Consider the following 18284-nt stretch of genomic DNA (forward strand, 5'->3'; position numbering starts at 1 on the left):
TACGGGCCTTCAGTAAGAGACATTAAAACGGTGGGCAAATCCCAGTTTGGTGCCCGCAAAGTGCGAACTGGACGCAACCGGTGGGCCCCTTTTAAAAACTGACCAATCAGTGGATGCCTACCCAAGGGCCTGTTATCCGCACCCTGGTGAAAGGCTGAAATGGCCGAGGCATAAACCTTCACAGTACTGACCGCCTTGCCTTGATCCAAATAGGACTGCAAGAAGCGCAAAACTTGTGGCACAGGGCAAACCGCTGGCTCAAGACCCAAGCTGGCACACCAATCCGAAAAGATCCTCCACCTGAGTGCATAGCAAGCTCTAGTAGAAGGAGCCCTGGCGTTGCTGAGTCTGTGCAGAGTCTTCTGCACAGACTCAGCTAGCTGTTCAATGACACTGACTCTGCAGGGGCCAAACCCACAGGCGCAGGGCATTCCCCCGGGAGTGGCCTGGTCCTGGAGAGAATGTCGGCCGCCCTGTTCTCCACACTTGGAACGTGTACTGCCCTCACTGAAGCCAGACGCGGCCATGCCCATTACAGCAACTCCTCCGCCACCTGGAGGCACCGCCAGGACCTCGTGCCGCCTTGGTGATTGACATGATACACCGCCGAGGTGCTGTCTGACCTCACCAGAACATGTTGGCTTCGCAACCCTGGCAGGAACCTCTGCAGGGCGAGATGGATGGCCTTCAGCTCAAGGACGTTGATGTGCTCTGACGTCCAGGAGGGAGGCCACACGCCCCTCGCTGACAGCCCTTCCCAGACAGCTCCCCAGCCTGTCAGAGAAGCGTCTGTCGAGATGACTTGCCTCTTGTGAGGAAGGCCCCCCAGTGGAACACCCTGGAGTAAGAACGTCCTGTCCGTCCAAGGACGCAGGGCTCGGATGCAAGCAGGAGACACCCGCAACTTCACATGCCTGTCGTCTCTCGGGTGGAGCTGAAAGGCATTGAACCAACCCTGCAGGGGGCGTGCCTTCAGCAGGCCCAATGGCAGTACCGCAGCTGCCGCGGCCATTAAGCCCAACAGCCTCTGGACTTTGTGGGCGGTGACCAGTCTGCCCAGCCGAAAGCCTGTCAGAGCCTCGGTCAAGCTGTCTGCCCTCCGTGGAGTGAGAGACGCCGTCATGCTGACCGAGTCGAGGAGGACACCAAGGAAATCCGCCTGCTGGCGGGGCTGCAAGTTGCTCTTTTTCCAGTTGACCGTGAAACCCAGGGCCTGGATATGGGTCAGAACCGCGTTGGTGTCGTGCACCACCTGCACCTGAGATGGGGCACAAATTAGCCAGTCGTCCAGGTACGGTAGGATCTTTAGGCCCTGGACCTGCAGGGGGGCTAGCCCGGCTGCCACCACGCGAGTAAAAATTCTGGGGGCCAGTGAAAGGCCAAATGGGAGGACCTGAAACTGGAACACCCTGCCTCGGAAGGCGAAGCGGAGGAAGGACCTGTGTGCTGGGCAGATAGGGACGTGGAAGTACGCGACTTTTAGATCCAGAGACGTAAACCACTCCCCTTCCTGGATGGAACGAATCACTATTCCAACGTGGACCATTTTGAATGGCAGCACCTTGAGGTACTGGTTCAAGGGCCTGAGGTCGAGGACCGGCCGGTAACCTCCGTCTTTTTTGGGCACAATAAAATATTTGGAATAAAACCCAGTGTGCCGTGCGTGCAGCGATGGCCCCTTTCAGAAGCAACTCCTGGACCTCCTTGACAAGCACGGAATTTAAAAGGGGGTCTTTCACAGACGTCATCTTGACCCCTGAAAACGTAGGGGGCCGCCGTCGAAACTGTAGGCGGTAACCGTGAGTCACCGTAGCCACAACCCAAGAGTCTGGCACAATCCCTTCCCAGGAGGTCCTGGACAGCTGGGAAGGGCAATCGACGGGCAGCCCTTCCCAGTCCTAGGCAGGACCGCCACCGTGGCCTGCACCTCTGCCTGCGCCCCGTCGAGGTCTTTGCTGTCCTCTGGGCCAGGGAGTTGGGGCTGAGCTCTGGTCTGGTGCACGAAAGCGCCGGTCCCGTGGGGCAGCATAGTTGATACTTACCTGTGGTGTTTGGGCGGGCTGCCACCGCCCATACTTACCTGATGCTGCCCTGTGGGGAACCGGAGCCCGCCTGTGGCACACACGCTGACCAGTTTCTCTAGAAGCGCCAGCCTGTTCCACTCTGTCCAGCACCCCCTGGGAGTCTGGATGGAGCACATGCCCAGGCACCACGGGGAGACCTAACAGGTCTGTCCTGATGGCATCAGGGAGAGAGGTTTGGGCAAGCCACACCTGTCTACGGCACAGCACCGCAGAGGCCATAGCACTCCCCACATCACGCGTCAGCTGGGAGTGGGCTGACAGTGCGGCATCCACCAGGGCCCTTGCATCATGGTCCTCCGGGCTCATCGTTTTTCGCAGAGCCGCCAGAGTGATGGCCAGGGCGTTGCCCATACGGGCTGCCCGTGCTGATGTGTCAAAGCAGTGACTGATGAGACGGTCCGTCTTGGCACATTCCTTACGCGGGCAGCGTGGATTGGGAGATGCATTGGCAGGCCCCAGGGAAGTCCAGGCGGCGATGGACTGCTCGACCGGTGGCATATCCCCTAGCCCTGAGTCGGCCGGATAGGCAGCCTTTGCCAGCTGACGGCAACCTGGATTGAATTGGGGGCGCTGTAGCGACTTACCCCATGCCGTCTGCAGCACCTTCGTGTAATCCACTGCCACGGGTATACAGGGTGGTGGGCTGCTGTGCGAGACGCCTTCCCAGACGCCCCCAAGGGAAGCCATGTCTGGCATAGGGGCCTGAAGACCCGTGACATCAAGGAGCCGACGGGGACCTCCCCTGGCACCGTGGATTCATCAGTTGGCTGCACCATGTCTGAATGTAGCTCATCCAGGAGGCCGTCCCCGCTTACGTCATCGATCGTAGAACGAAGGGCATGGAGCGACAGCACATCCACATCACCCAGATCAACATCCGCACCATGGCTCTCAGGCCTGGATGGGGAGAGACCTTCCTGGCCAGGGGGCAGAGAAGGGGATGACGTGCCCTGGAGACCCTCCAGCCTGTCCATCCTCCTAGCCAGAGCCTGGAGAGCTGAGAGAATCTGAAGCGACTCCGTGCCATTACCCTCGGTCACGGCAGCTGGAGCCGAGCGCTTAGCAGGTCCAGGGACCTCCACCTGATCATGCCTGGAAGGGGACTCATGTTGCCGTTTACGCTTGTGCGTATGCTTACGGCCATGCCTATGAGAGTGGGATGGTCGGTCGGGTGAGCGCCGCCTGTCCCGTCCGCGCACGTGGCCACATGCCTGGTCAGCCCGGCGGAGCCGTTTCTCCCTAGGAAGGTCACAGGCTGCGCTGCAGGGGCTGTCGACATCCTCTAGGAGGTGGGCGGCCCCAAGGCAAGCGGGACACTCTCTATGCCCGTCATTGGGGGCCATCGTGGCCCTACAGACTCTGCAGTAGTGTGCCGCCATTGCCTACCACAGAAAAACACAATGCAATACAACACAATACAATACAATAAGGCACTTACCTTGGCCGTACAACGCACTGGGTCTGCAAGCAGCAGCCCGTAAGAGATACAGCAGTGGTGTAATACAGTACACGGGTGGCCTGAAGCAGCATGCGGACAGCAGCGACGGGTTACACAACAGATACACAAAGAAGGCGGCCACCAGTGCGCGAACGCACGCGCCGACGTACACCAGTGGACAACTGGAGAAAAGACACACAGCAGCCCACACCTCGTGCAAGACTGCACCTAGCAGACACAAACAGCTAAACTTACCTTTTGCAAGTAGCCTAGCACACAACAACAAAGCTAACAAGAAGCACACAGTAACATTAGTGCCTAAGCGGCCGAGCACATACGCGCTGATCAGGCCCACACAGGTTCCGGCTGCCAGAGCAGTAAACAGAAATAATAACGGTGGCCCACGCCGGTGCGCAAACGCACCCAGCAGGCTCACACCAAGCCCAACTAGCCGCGAACAGCCAGATAAGGTACACAGTAGTTAACAAACAACAACCCGGAAACCTGGCACACACAAAAGGAAAATAACACTGAAACGGCAGCCCGCAGCAGTGTGCGAACGCAGGCAGCAGGCTCACACTAGCCCCTCCGCCGTGCGGTATGGGGTGAACTCAGGAAAGGCGTCAACAAGTTAAACAAAGTTAAACAAAGTTAAACGAAGTTTCCTGAAAAAAACACAGGTTACTGCCACATGCAGACTAACAAACACAGTCAAAGCAAGAAAGCAGTGAAAGTACGTACTCACGTATCACAGGTCTCAGATGAGGCGATCAAGGTGAGAGACTGAACCGGGAGCAATCTCCGCTATTTACAAGCTCGAGTCGTTCTGCTTCCGGAGGTCATGGGCATGACTTTGTTGACATATGGTCTCGGTGATAGGCAGAACGAAGGTGATCATTCCTTTTTTAGACCGTAGTGACGGTCAGAGTGAGGTCAAAACAGATCGTCAATTAGGCTATGTGCTAAAACTAACGCCGCTGACTTATGCCAGCAAGCATTCCACTTTGATAAGAAACTACATTTTCGTACAACATATATACAGCAAAAATAACAGAATTTACGTTTACCATGTTGTGTATTTGTTAGCGTGTTAGTCTCTTTGGTTGTACCTCATGTGTTTATCCCCGTGTTGATGTGTGTGGTAAACCCTTATTGTGTGTTACATGTGCGGCTGAGACTACCCCTGTGTTGCCCTATGTAGTGTCTGTTTACCTTGATGCCTGTTCCAATAAATGGCCGTCCTGGCCAAAGGTGATCCTTGTCTGCGCTGCCTTACAAAGCCAAAGAGCAGTATCTGCAAAAATGCCAAACTGAGAAAAACAGCTTTTTGTGTTTTCCTTACAGCAAGTATAAGCATCAAATTATATTCAACAAGGGGTATCATTAGATAGATCAAAGTGAGGTGAATATTAAACATTTTGTTTTTTGACATTTAGGCAAAATTTGGTAGTTTATACTGCGCTTTGCCTTTGCATTACTGCTTATACTTACATGGCCATACAATAACATTTTGCAGTAAGTGTAGCAAGTGATCATAATCACTCAGTTTTTATATTAATTGAGGAGGTACTTACTACATTTTTAGTGAAGATATTCTGCTTGATGCCTTAACAATGGCAACTCTGTCATTTATAAACATTTATGTAAAAATGGAACAAAATCAATCGGGTATTCTTGTAGACTTTCATGTCAAGCAATATTGCATTGCTGCACACCAAAACCTAACCTTTGACACCTTTGCACACTGCTGCTTATATTTGTCAAAGTATATTTTAATTACTTTTTGTAAAATCTGACTGACTATTTTGAATGAATATGATACTTCCACTGGCATTTAATATTGTGAGACTGTATCATGATAGACACCTAATGTGTGTGTGAGTGTAAATGGTGTGCCTTTTTAGAAGAAAGTCCAGGGCTTTTTTTAGTCCCAGTCTATCCCTGTGCACACACACACACACACACACACACTATTAGAGCAAGGGCAAGTGAAACAAAGGCAGAATGCAGTAATGGCAAGTGAAATCAATGCAGTAAGGGCAGATACTGCACTCTGCTTTGGTTTCACTCTACTTTTCTATACAAACTGCAAACTAAAAATGTAAATTTAGCTAAGAAATATATTAGGTAGCCGTATGAAATTTTAACAGATTGAAGAGCAGACCATGTACTTCGTATTTGTGCAAAAAAGTTTTTTTCTAAGTGCAGATACTGCTCTTAGCCTTTGTAAGGCAGTGCGGGTGAGATCGCTACAATACCTTCATATTGCATCACAATTTATAAATGAACGAAGTTTAAAAAGAAAAACACAATATATCAGAGGGATCACACGAATAATTAGTAAGAAAAAACAAGATTTCCTCCCGTAATTTCCTAGTAAATTAAATATTTCATGGCGCTATTGCGCTGTACGGCCACCAGATGACGCCATTTCACTCCTTGCTTTTCCATTCAAAAAAGGCCAGAAGAGCAGTGAAATGCCTCCATCTAGTGGCATGAAATATATAATCTGATATATTGTGTTTTTTTTTTTTTTTTAAACTTCGTTCCTTTATAAATTGTGGAGTATCACTACATACTTCGACATTAAACAACCACAAATTTAGGCAAGGGACACAGTTTTAGGGGCTGACACTTTGCATAAAATTTCTCATCAATGCTTAAGCCAAATTTTGTTGTACCAAAATGTAGTTTATTATCAAAGTGAAAGGGTTGCTGGAATAAGTCATCACAGTTTATCACATAATTAACGTCACATGACAATTACCTCCACATTTTTTAATTGCAGAGTTTAGAAGTCACCTCGGAATAGGCTAGTTAAAGAGCAAACAAGGGGGCAGTCAGAAAATCCTATAGAAATAGGTGTGCTACCACATGATTGCATAACGCCTCTCCAGCAGCACATGAGCAGGAGCATTTAACTGCACTGGTGTAACTGCACGCAGCACAATCTAGACATGGAGAACATACTTCAGGTAAAGCTTGAATGTTCAAGCTACAGAGTAAAACACATCTACATTTAACCTACTTGCTTTACACAAGGTAAATCATCTGACAACACAGTTTACATTTACCACATAAACATCAGTGGATAAAGGAACAAAATATTACATTACAATCTGCAACCACAGACATGAAACAAAACATTACGATCTGCAATAGCAGATCTGGACAGAGAGAGAGAGAGAGAGAGCATTTTGGAACTGTAACAAGAAACAATAATAGGCCTAGGCTACACTGAATATGCACCTGAACTTGTGCAGGTCTGAAACCATGATCTATTCAATTTGAGGTGGGCCTTGTCTAAATCCAAAAATGTAAATCTGGTTAACATAGTGCAAAGGCCAACATGTAACAGTTCCATTGATGCACAAAAGACTACGAAACACGAGTTAAGCGTGTAGTTGTGCATGGATAGAGCATGATTACAGCCTGGGCATCCTACACTGTAAAAAATAACACTACATCTTACTGCAGTAACACAAGTATACTTTACTTACTATAGGCTGACCTAGTGTTCTTACTAGAGTCAGTGTTGGGAAAGTTCACTTTCTATGTGAACTAGTTCAAAGTTCAGTTCACAAATTTTAAAATGAACTAGTTCAGTTTTATAATTCAAAATTTTGAACTAAGTTCATACTTTCCAAAAATGAACTAGTTCATAGTTCTTTTTTTCATATGTTGCTGCGAGCTATTATTTTTCAAAATTATTGCCACAGCCCATATAGAATGCAGTTAATTAGGGTTGAGGATCTGTCTTGACAGTCTTTTGATTTTTTATTGGCTTGCACATACCTTGAAAGGCTAGCCAGGTGCTTCAGTTCAATGTGCCGTTTCAGGTTTGCTGTGGATGTGACTGAAGTGCGGGCAAAGTTTGCACAGAAATGTACGATTTTTCCCATCCTCACCGACCTTGTCATAAAACTTGTTTAAATAATCATACGACGCCTCCTTGCTGCTTTGTCGTCTACATCAGCCTTTCTCAAACTTCTTTGACCTGAGGCCCAGTCAAGGCATACTTTGGGGTCATAGGGCCCACCTACATGAACCCACCCCCTCCTCCAACCCCCCATCAAATTATCATAATGATATCACTATATTGCTATACATGCACTTCAAAACAGTCAATGTTTAAAGTGCTAAGATTGTTCACAAAAGTTTGTGAAAACATGCACATCAGAGTACTGCTTTACTAATATAAAATATAACTAGATATACCGCATAGCAGTACAAAATATGACCGCCGCTCAGTCCTGTACATCCGTTCCGCAAAAATAAATCACACTTCAATTTGTCTCCATATTTTACTCCATCCCCCACTCTTGAAACTTTTGTGTATGCTTGTTTGGCATGCCTGAGTGTGTGTGTGCGGCTGCACAGAAAGTAGCCTACTGGTGCTGAAAAGGTGAATAGATTGTAGAATAGCCAAAGAAGATGTAGCATTGTTATAAAACCTTTAAAATCTCTAAACAATCACAAGTAGGGCAGTTCATCACAGTTCATCCATTGCAACTGGATTGATGAAAGGTCACTTACACCTGTAGGCTACATTGTATTTGGGAAAAGCAAAAGGTATCAGCATAATGTTATTTATGTATTTATTTATTTATTTATAAACAAAAACATCTCTGTCAGTTCCATGCCGTTTTCAACAGCTATCAAAAACAAAGGTCATTTTTGGATGGATGGATTTTTTGTGAATGTTTCTTCTTCTACATTAGCCTGGCTACTTCTGATTTTAGTCATCTTTAGTTCATGTAATACTTTATTGTCAATGCACAAATTAAGTAACATTAGTCTGAAACGTTATTGTTAATGCACAAATTAAGTCACAGTAGTCTGGAACGAAATGCTGTTTTACATCTAAGTGGTGTAAATAACTGACATGTCCAAATGGGCCTTGATTAAAAAGCGTCGCTAGACTGTTCATACACATTTTAACGGGCCAAAGTTGAAGAGCTGTTGTCCGTTATTGTTCGTGCAAATATAGGCTGATTCATGTTCCCTTGCATTGTGTAACTGAGGTCCATGGCTAGTCTGGCTTTCACCAGATCAAGCTCAATCTTTTAGGAAATCAAAAAATAAATAGCGGGCAGATCAGGCTGGGTTCACCCAGCCTAGTCCATAGGCACCCGATATTGTTTAATTTTCCGATTGAGATATCCATGCTCTGGCTATTCTAAATGCTAAAATGCATCTGGGAGTTATGACAAAACTGTAACTAACCAACTAGATCCTAAAAGAAAGCTGTTAGCTTCCCTAAGCTACAGGTAGGCTTATAAGGTAGGCCTATTTACAACATAAATTGTCAACAGGCTATGCTGGCGACACAAATAAAATCTCCTTTGGAAACCAATGGCTTACGCCTTACAGTACAGCAGCCAGCACAGTAGGCTATCAAGCGGACTTAAACTGCCATATCGTGGCGAAAAGTTGTTGAATATAATTCACGCAGCTCCATGAGTCAAGGAAAGCGCGAATGAAGTAGCCACTTCTAAATGGGACCCACTACACTATGGGGCGCCAAATGTAACATGCCTTATTTCGTGGACAGAATGACTTTCGTGTGACGAAATACATATATTTATTACGAAACCATGTTACATCGTAACGCCTTTTGTCCACGGAATGCACAAATTGGTTTGCATTGTGTCCACGAAACACTGAAGAGAGCACATCAGTTCGTGGACAAAATTGACTGGTGGCCTTTTCCTTTCTTGGACATTATGCTGAATGCAGTATTCACTGTCGTAGACGAAATGTTTGGTCAAAAGTAATTCTGTCTACGTAAATACGGAATGCACCTACACGCATCATTCTGTGCATCCTATTTCAATTTCGTCCACAGAATTATTGTGTTGTGTTACAGAAGGCATTCCGTCCACGCAATAGTAACTTAACAACTTACGAAATGCATTCAGTGACATATGCTTTCATTCTGTGGAATGCATAAAAGAATCACAAAATCAGTTTTGTGACCTGCTACAATTCATTTCGTGAGTCAGCAGTTTACGGAATTAATTATGTGTCAGGATAATTTCATTATGTGGACGAAATGCATAAAAGAATCACGAAATCAGTTTTGTGACCTGCTACAATACATTTCGTGAGTCAGCAGTTTACGAAATGAATTATGTGTCAGGATAATTTCATTAATACGTGGACAAAATGCATAAAAGAATCACGAAATCAGTTTTGTGACCTGCTACAATACATTTCGTGAGTCAGCAGTTTACGAAATGAATTATGTGTCACAATAATTTTATTACGTGGACGAAATCAGTTTTGTAACCTGCTAAAATACATTTTGTGAGTCAGCAGTTTGCGGAATGAATTAGCCAGTGGGTCCCATTTAGAAGTGGCACTCTTGCCTCCCGTTATTCACAGAGCTGCGAATGTATTGCAACTTTTCGCCAAGAGGTGGCAGCTTAATTCCGTGGTAAACGGGACAGCTGGCTGCATTCAGAGGCTTTGCAACGGCAGTGTGATTGGCAATCCGCGAACCGGTGCCAGGCCGTGCTGGACATAGCCTAGGTCCGCGAAAAGCAACTGCATAGGCTTTCTCCGAATTATCTATGGTCTATGATCTTCAAACTATGAGCCTCTTCGACGAGTAGCCTAGATTGCTGGTCCACTGGACCACGAATTTAGGCTAGATTAGGTCTATGCCCGGTGCTTCTGTCTGTTAATTTTGCGGCACAACTGCTGGAACCGTGGACAGAAAGAAAAAGAAACTAAATGTTTCCCTGATCAATGCATACGCCTACTTCTTAATTCATCAAATATAGAGGCATAATATTAGCCGAGGTGGTAGTGCTAGGCTGTGAGTGCTCATTCAAAGTCTATGCGTGTCTGTGCAAGTGAAACAACACAATACTTCTGTGGACGAAATTGAAAAAGGATGCACAGAATGGTGTAGGTGCATTCCGTATTTACGTAGACAGAATTACTTTTGACCAAACATTTCGTCTACGACAGTGAATACTGCATTCAGCATTATGTCCACGAAAGGAAATGGCCACCAGTCAATTTCGTCCACGAAATGATGTACTCTCTTCAGTGTTTCGTGGACACAATGCAAACCAATTTGTGCATTCCGTGGACAAAAGGCGTTACGATGTAACGTGGTTTCGTATTGAATATATGTATTTCGTCACACGAAAGTGATTCTGTCCACGAAATAAGGCATGTTACATTTGGCGCCCCATACTACACAGTAGCTTAAGGTGTGTTGCTAAAGCAGCCATAATGAAATGAAGGTGTCATTGTTTGGATACTTCACACACACGTGCTTTTTAATTTCACAGACTACAACTACCAAGCTGGAATCAAAGCACATCGATTCCCCTCTCACACCCTGCACGCACTTAAAACAAATAAACAGACGTCTCAGTCTCAGGCATGTATAGGCAAAACTCTATCATACCGGTGTAATGTTGGTAAATCTTCCATTGCACAGAATGATTTTTGTAGCACATGCAACAAATGACAGTCGAAAGATACAATTACAGTGCTGCTATCAATTTGCTTGGTATAACCGCATTTATAGTTTCAAATGCAATCAATCAAATTGGCCTCCATCACTCAACCAATGCTAACGGTAACATTACCTAGGTCCTTATTGATATTATAAGATTAACGTACCTGCAGTAAAAACCAAGCATGTCCGATAAACATCCTCAGATTTATTTCGGCTTCAAGAAGAAATGGGAATTACATTTCATGTGAACATCGTACTATCCTTATTAGACGTTCTCTGCGGTAAACTACAGTCCTTGTAGGAAGCGTCCATTGTTTTTCCAACCCACTTTTAACTTCCAACAAAATTACGTCTCACTGCAACGATGCGCCATCTAGTGGACAAACGACTACTTATCGCCAATACTGGAAATGCAGCCATGATGATGATGATGATGAATATTTGGCTTTCTTTTAATCCTACTGAATTTGTAATTATGTATCGGCCGTTCTAATACCGATAGTATGTGGGTGCCTGTGTGTGTGTGCATGTGTATATATGTGTGCACCTCCATCTACAGGCCAATGAGTGTACAGTCACTAAATGTACACATAACCTAACTTTTTAAGACGCCCCCCCCCCCCATGGATGAAATTCTACGAAACTTGGCATACCCCCAGAGAATGCCAGGTCAATCATACACATAAAATTTGGTGCAGTTCTGAACATCTTAACTGAAGATAGGGGCGATTAAAGCAGAATAATATTGCATTTTCATTTTTTACCGGGGGGGTACAAATCGCAAATGAGTGATTATGGGCCAGGTTGATGTGGGCCCTTGAGACCAACATACCATAAAAGATTCTTCATCCTCAGTGCCACGGTTCAGGTAGTTATTTAGGAAAAACTGCCTTTTTTTGCGGTTCGGGGGGCCCCAGGGATGAAACGAAATTTATCCGTAAAAGTCTAGTGGGGCTACATACCCACCAAATTTCATGTGCACCGGTGTTTCGGTGTCCCGGGTATCGTTGACCAAAAATTCAGGAAGTAGATGACGGAAAAAAAAAAAAAAAAAAAAAAACTTTGACAATCATTATATGACCGCTTCGCTAGCGGCGGTCATAATAAATACGTCAGTCACCCATCAAGGCGGGACCTAACCACTGATTGCTGTTCTGTCTTTCTAACTAGCCAGCAAATAAATGGCAAACTGAAACGGCTTCAAACAAGGATTCTTTTTACTTGCAGAAATCACGCGTGTAACAGGCTTAGCATCTCTCATAACACTCTAAACATACGTCATTCACGTCTAACGTAACACGCACTGCATTATGGGTAATGTAGTATTACTGTGTAACTCAAATACAATTTCAATCGTAAATTGTTCAACAACATTAAACATTAAGTTGCAACATCCTCCCCCCCGATGAATAATAATTCATCACTCAAGTCTCTAAAGGATATAGCAATTGAACTGGTTTTCTCAGTAAAGTCCCAGATGATGTGCGGACCACACAGGACCTCACTTTCCCGTCACGACCTGGAAATAGTTCATCAACTCTTCCCAGCTTCCAAGTCTGTCTTGGCATGTTGCTATCTCCAAGGAGGACGATGTCGCCCACCTTTAACGAGGTAGGTTGCGGTGTGTCACAGCGATGGGCTGATTTCAGGTCCAAGAGGTAGTCCTTTCGCCAGCTGCTCCAGAAACTGGTCATGAGCCGTTGCCTGTAGCGTCATCTCTTTGACATCTCCTCTCGGTTCAGTGTTGCATTCCCACTGCCAGCTGGAAACTGCTTCGGTGGCAGAGAGGTTAGTCTTTTTCCCACAAGGAAATGGGCAGGTGTCAGCGGTTGTGGCTCATCTAGGTCATTGTTGACAAAGGTAAGTGGTCTGGAGTTTAAGATGGCCTCCACCTCTGTCAGGATGGTGGTCAGTTCTTCAAAGCTAAGGGAAGCTCGCCCTAGAGTTTTTCCTCAGGCAGGTTTTCACTGACCTGATGAGTCGTTCCAGCAGCGACATACAGTAGCCCTAGTAGTTCTACTCCACTGAAAAACAAAATACTCTATTTACTGCACGTAGACTAGGGCTATGCCTTAAAATACCCTAGTCTAGCAGATCTAGAAGTGGATGTCGTGAAAGTGAACAAACGATTAGAAAGGCAAACAAACGTTAAAGTTGCTTTTGACGTAGTAGCCTACAATGAAGAAAACTGATGCTCTGAATACTGAATCAGTCGTCTCTGAAAGTTTCTATAGCCTAATTGATGCATTTAACCGGATTTTGGATTTAATTTTTTCACCGCAAAACAGACGTGCACTGTTTTCATATGGTGGAGCACCTAATCGCTATTAGCACTTCTCCCCTGCGTGATAGCCTAGGCTGCTACCACTTTTCCCTCGCCCTCCCATAAATTCATCAATGCATATGAAAATATGTTACATGGTAGTATGTTCAAATGTATCATGAAAATTGTTCTTAAATCTTTAGTTGGATATTGGATGTGAGAAGCATAAAATGGGTGTTCCATAACTTAACTTAATCCATAATTTGATACTGCATCTGAAGTTAGACTTGAAAAAGAATCTGTCTGCTCACCGGTTCCATTTTTTTTAACAGCCATTTCATCATTGATAAGTTGATTACACGTCTATATTAACATGTTCTATCAAAGAAAAGATAGAAAATAACTATTTGTGTGTGTGCTGTAAAATGGTTAGAAGAAATGAAATCGGAATCGGCTAAAATCGGTATCGGCAGGTCAAACTCTATGAAAAATCGGAAATCGGTATCGGCCCAGAAAATTGCAATCGGTGCATCTCTACTCTTGACCTCCTGATCTCAGCAAAAACAAAAGATGAACCAACCTCTCTATGCCTTAGCCAAGGAAATCCAATGGACGTGGCCAGACAGCCATGGAGAGAGCCACTTTGTGATCATGTTCGAGGGGCTGTGAAAGTAATTGTGGTGAATAATTACTTAATATTAACTTAGACTGTCAAACTTCAGGAACACTCAGGAATCAGGTTTATTTTGTTACAAGCAGAGAGCTTAAAAAAAATGGTCTATGGTCTATGTAGGCCATGGCACAGAGGCCATGGCCTCTGCTGGATCAACCTCTCTCTCTCTTCTTCAGTTCTCCATAGTTCTTCTGACATACAATGCAAGTTAGCCACTTTTGTATGGGTTAAACAAAGAAAGAATTGGCGGCAAAACAATCCCACGTGGTTGGTTCTCCACATGGCATCAGACACACCTACTCACACCTACTTCACACCTATCTGAATAGCATGAGGAGAGATATCTTATATATCAGAAATATCACTTATAGAATGTTCCAAACATTCTCACAATCAAATCATTACACTGTAAAAAATGATCAATGCAAAAAGTTGTACAAATGAGGAAATACATGTTGGCTCAACATAATGGTTGTGTAAACAAAGAAAAATATGTTTGGTCAATGATTGCATGATTTTCATTACTTTACTACAAAATATTCATCAAGAGAAAATGTATAATTGTGTTCACGGAACTTTTAACGTTGCACAAAAAATATTATGTTGGCCGAGCAAGAGGGACCAGCGACAATCATCCAAGCATGCGCAAATGAGTTCTACTACTCTGGAATTTCCCACCAAGAGTCACGACCGTCACAACGTTGTTTGTGGTGAGTGCTTCAAAGTTAGCTCTCTATCTTTGTGCTGTGAGGTAATCAGAAAATGTAGGTTAATAATATCTGTTGTCTATCAACAAAGTTTGAAATAGCTATATTGTCAGTTACTACAGCGATAGCAGTGCTGGCAAATCACATTTTTAACTCATAAAAGTTAGCATTCCTTTCCAACTGGCATGTGGTTTTAACGTTGACCCTAACAGTTAAGTATCGCTATATTGCATGGCATGTTACCGTTTAGTAGTTTTTCAAACTCCATTTGCATTCTGGCTTATGATATGCATGATTATTGACTTTGCTGCAGCCAGCTAGTCTTGGCAACTAGCGCTATTGCGATCACAGAGTGTCGGCTAGTTCTAACGGTTAGCTGGCATTCAAAGCACTTGTGCCCTCGTGTTAGCAGCTAGTACTCTGCACAAAGCATCTTTATGCAAGAGTGAAATAACATTTCAGTCTGATTAAAAAAATAACCAGTTGTGCTAACACGAAAACGAATAGCTGCTACCAGAGTTGTAAGCTGTTTAACATATTTGGACGTAGCTCTAATCAATTTGTCTCACCAAACGCCCTTTTAGCCTGGTACCCAGCTATACGTAACCTAGAAGAGGCATGATGGCTAATGCCCCATTGTTAGGTTTAAGAATACCCTAAAATACTTAAGCATAGTTTAGTATGGTTGTCCTGTTTATAGAATTATGAGTTATTGATGCATTTGTTTTGTTTGTATTTCAGGTATGTTGTTTCAGGCTTAAAACTAAACGCAGTGCCGCTATTGTAAATGTACACATCTGCAGCAAGACATCCTGCTTACTGTAAGCACTACAGGCTTCATCATTGCCAAGTAGGTAATGTTTTTCCCCCCTGCATTCATCCAGACTGTGTTTGTATTTTTACAAAAACCCATTTATGGAGTTTTTGTAAAAATACAAAAAACCCATTTATGGAGAGCACATCCTAAAATAGACAGGCGCATGCACCGACCATGCCAGTTCTCAGTGTGAATTATGTGAATTCTCAGATATTTGCTCATTTACTCAGTTTCTGAATCATTTAGAAAGGCATTTGCAAAACCATGAGCATCCATTCTCCAACTGTGATTTTAGCAGCAACAACACAACTTTCAGAGCAGCTTACTGCTCCACAAAAACTTTACTGTAAAACTCATCTCACTCAACTCAACACATTTTAATTGCAATGTCTCTGTCAATTGAGTTGATACCTTTGTCTTGTGACATTTATCCATTGCTCATTATGTGAGCAATACAATTTCATTATATAATCAGAATGTGTCAAAAAAGGTTCCATGTATACCTGATGTTGATGATCTACAATACATGTAAAAATCCCTCACATACTTATAAGTTATAGCCATTTTATTGTTTGAACGAGATGGTATAGGGTGACAAAACAGGTCAAAGCAGTCAACTTCCCTGATCAAGACCTTGTGATCAACATCATGTATGCATTACACAGAAAGATTCTGGTGTAGTATTAAGCTGTTTTTCTCCTATCATATTGACCGGCACCTCCATACACTACTGTGCAAAACTGACTAATTTCACCATTGGTTCATCTTGACCAGCCTCATGAAAGTCACCTGACATGCTTTTGGATAATATGACTGAACAAAAAACAGCCAACAAGTGCACAGCATTGTTTGAGAACTATTTTAGGACTGTTAGAAAACCACTCTCAGTATCTAACTTAACTCTGGGAATGTTATTCTAACAGTCTTAAGGGATCTGCGTACTTATCACTTGTTGCTGATTATCCGTCACAGATTGTAATCTTAATGCATTTCAGGTAGCTATTTCATGAAGTTGGTTGTAATGAAGCCCAATGGTGAAAGGAGTAAGTGATCCTAAACTGTTGCATGGTAGAGTAGATGTGTGTAACCTCATTAGGTGACTTAATAATGTCTTTCTGATGACCTGTCTTTTTTTTGCAGACCACAGATCTAACTACTTATAGACGGTCTGCTGTTCTTCATGGTCTTCCCCTGTACTTAAGAGAGCCATCTGCAATTTCAAAGACTATTAAGGTAATTATTTTGAAAACTTTATGGTATTACTGTTTGAGATGCAGTAATGATTGCTTAAGACATGTTTTCAGTCTGACACTAAGTGTCATTTATTGTCTTTCACAGGATATTGACTGAAGCACTGGGGCCACACACAAAAGCCATGAACATGGGGATCCTGGAAGTAACTGACAGTTCTACCAACTCAGGACCATATCCCACAGTGGTCAATGTGGCTGTAGTACTGGAGGAGGAAGTTGTCATGGACAATCTGGGAGACTTCCCAAATGCCCTCATGATGCTCTTTGGTCTGCTTTATGCTCTAAATATGGAGTACCCTAAGGACTTAAGGTACACATTCGAGGCAGTCCAGACGATTCTCTTAAATCTGGGGAAAAGTGCACAGCAAGGATACAGTCCTTGAAGAAAGAGTTATTACAGGTGTAATGGTCATTACAGTACATGTTAATTGCCAGTCATTGAGGTATTTTGAGGTATCAAAGGTTTCATGCAAATGTTTCTGTTAAATGGCAGTGACTTTTTTTTGTTTGATTTTTGTAACTGTTCTGGAACATGTCACAAATCATTTTGAACCAATTTTACATCAGATGTTCACAGGCAAAGCTGTCATGTTTTACTTTTGTTTCATTTGGTAAAGCAGATATTTGTTTTTCCAGTACATCTATTGAGTGACATGCCATGCTTTCTTGAACTCTCAGATCTTGTTTCTAGGACACTGGTTGAATACGTGTGTAATATTGCACTTGAGCCTTACAGATGAGTTCATATGGATTTAAATAAATAAATAAAATGTACTTTATCAGAACATAGTGTGTAATTTATTTGAAATAATGAAAAATAGACATTTTGGCCAACATGAAATATTTAATGAATACAACATTTTATTTCAAGTTGAGTCTGCTTGTTGGCCCAACAAGCTATGTTCAGTCAACAGAGAATATTTAATTGACACAACATTCTATTTTAAGTTCAGTCTACATGCAGGGATAGTCAGCACAACAAAAAAAAGTTGGTTTCCGCAACTTAAGTTGGGCTAACTAAAAATTTTAGGTGCAACGGGTCACTAGAAATTTTTATGTTGGAGAGGCATATTTTTTTTTACAGTGTACAATCCTTATACTGAGACTATTATAATGATACCAAACATGAATATATTTACATTTCATGACATATGGATTCAGTATAGCAAGGTAAACTTCCTTTGTCTTGTGGATCTGATAGCCCTTGGAACCAGACATTAGCATTTCATTGGGGGAGGGGAGGGTGCCTTTGTTTAATGCCAAGAACATGGCTAACTAAAAGTAGTTTTGAAACCCTAAAATAATTGCTATCAGCTGCACATCGAAATGGCTGTCTTGAAGGTAAATATATTGGAACTTTAAATGTATATCAATATAAGGCAGACATCCCAAGTCTCCCGGAAGTTCCGGGAATCTCCCACGTATTGATAACGGCTCCCTGACGCCCGCAAATTAGATAAAATCTCCCGGAATCTAGAGCGAGCAAGCAAGAGCGCGCACACAGGACCGAAACTTCAAATCGTGTGTGCATCTGAGTGTAGCGCGCACACAACGGGGATGGAGAGAGAG

At 43.7% G+C, this 18284-nt stretch overlaps 1 long non-coding RNA gene across 1 annotated transcript; it reads left to right on the top strand.

Moving 5' to 3' along the window:
* The first annotated feature begins 14602 nt into the window (after window positions 1-14602).
* Window positions 14603-17461, top strand: LOC121707929. The gene is made up of 4 exons (XR_006031428.1): window positions 14603-14648; window positions 15387-15495; window positions 16603-16695; window positions 16801-17461. It is a non-coding gene; the product is annotated as an uncharacterized LOC121707929 (long non-coding RNA).
* The last annotated feature ends 823 nt before the right edge of the window (window positions 17462-18284 follow it).

Source organism: Alosa sapidissima, chromosome 4 (assembly GCF_018492685.1).
Source record: "Alosa sapidissima isolate fAloSap1 chromosome 4, fAloSap1.pri, whole genome shotgun sequence".
Taxonomy (NCBI): Eukaryota; Metazoa; Chordata; class Actinopteri; order Clupeiformes; family Clupeidae; genus Alosa; species Alosa sapidissima.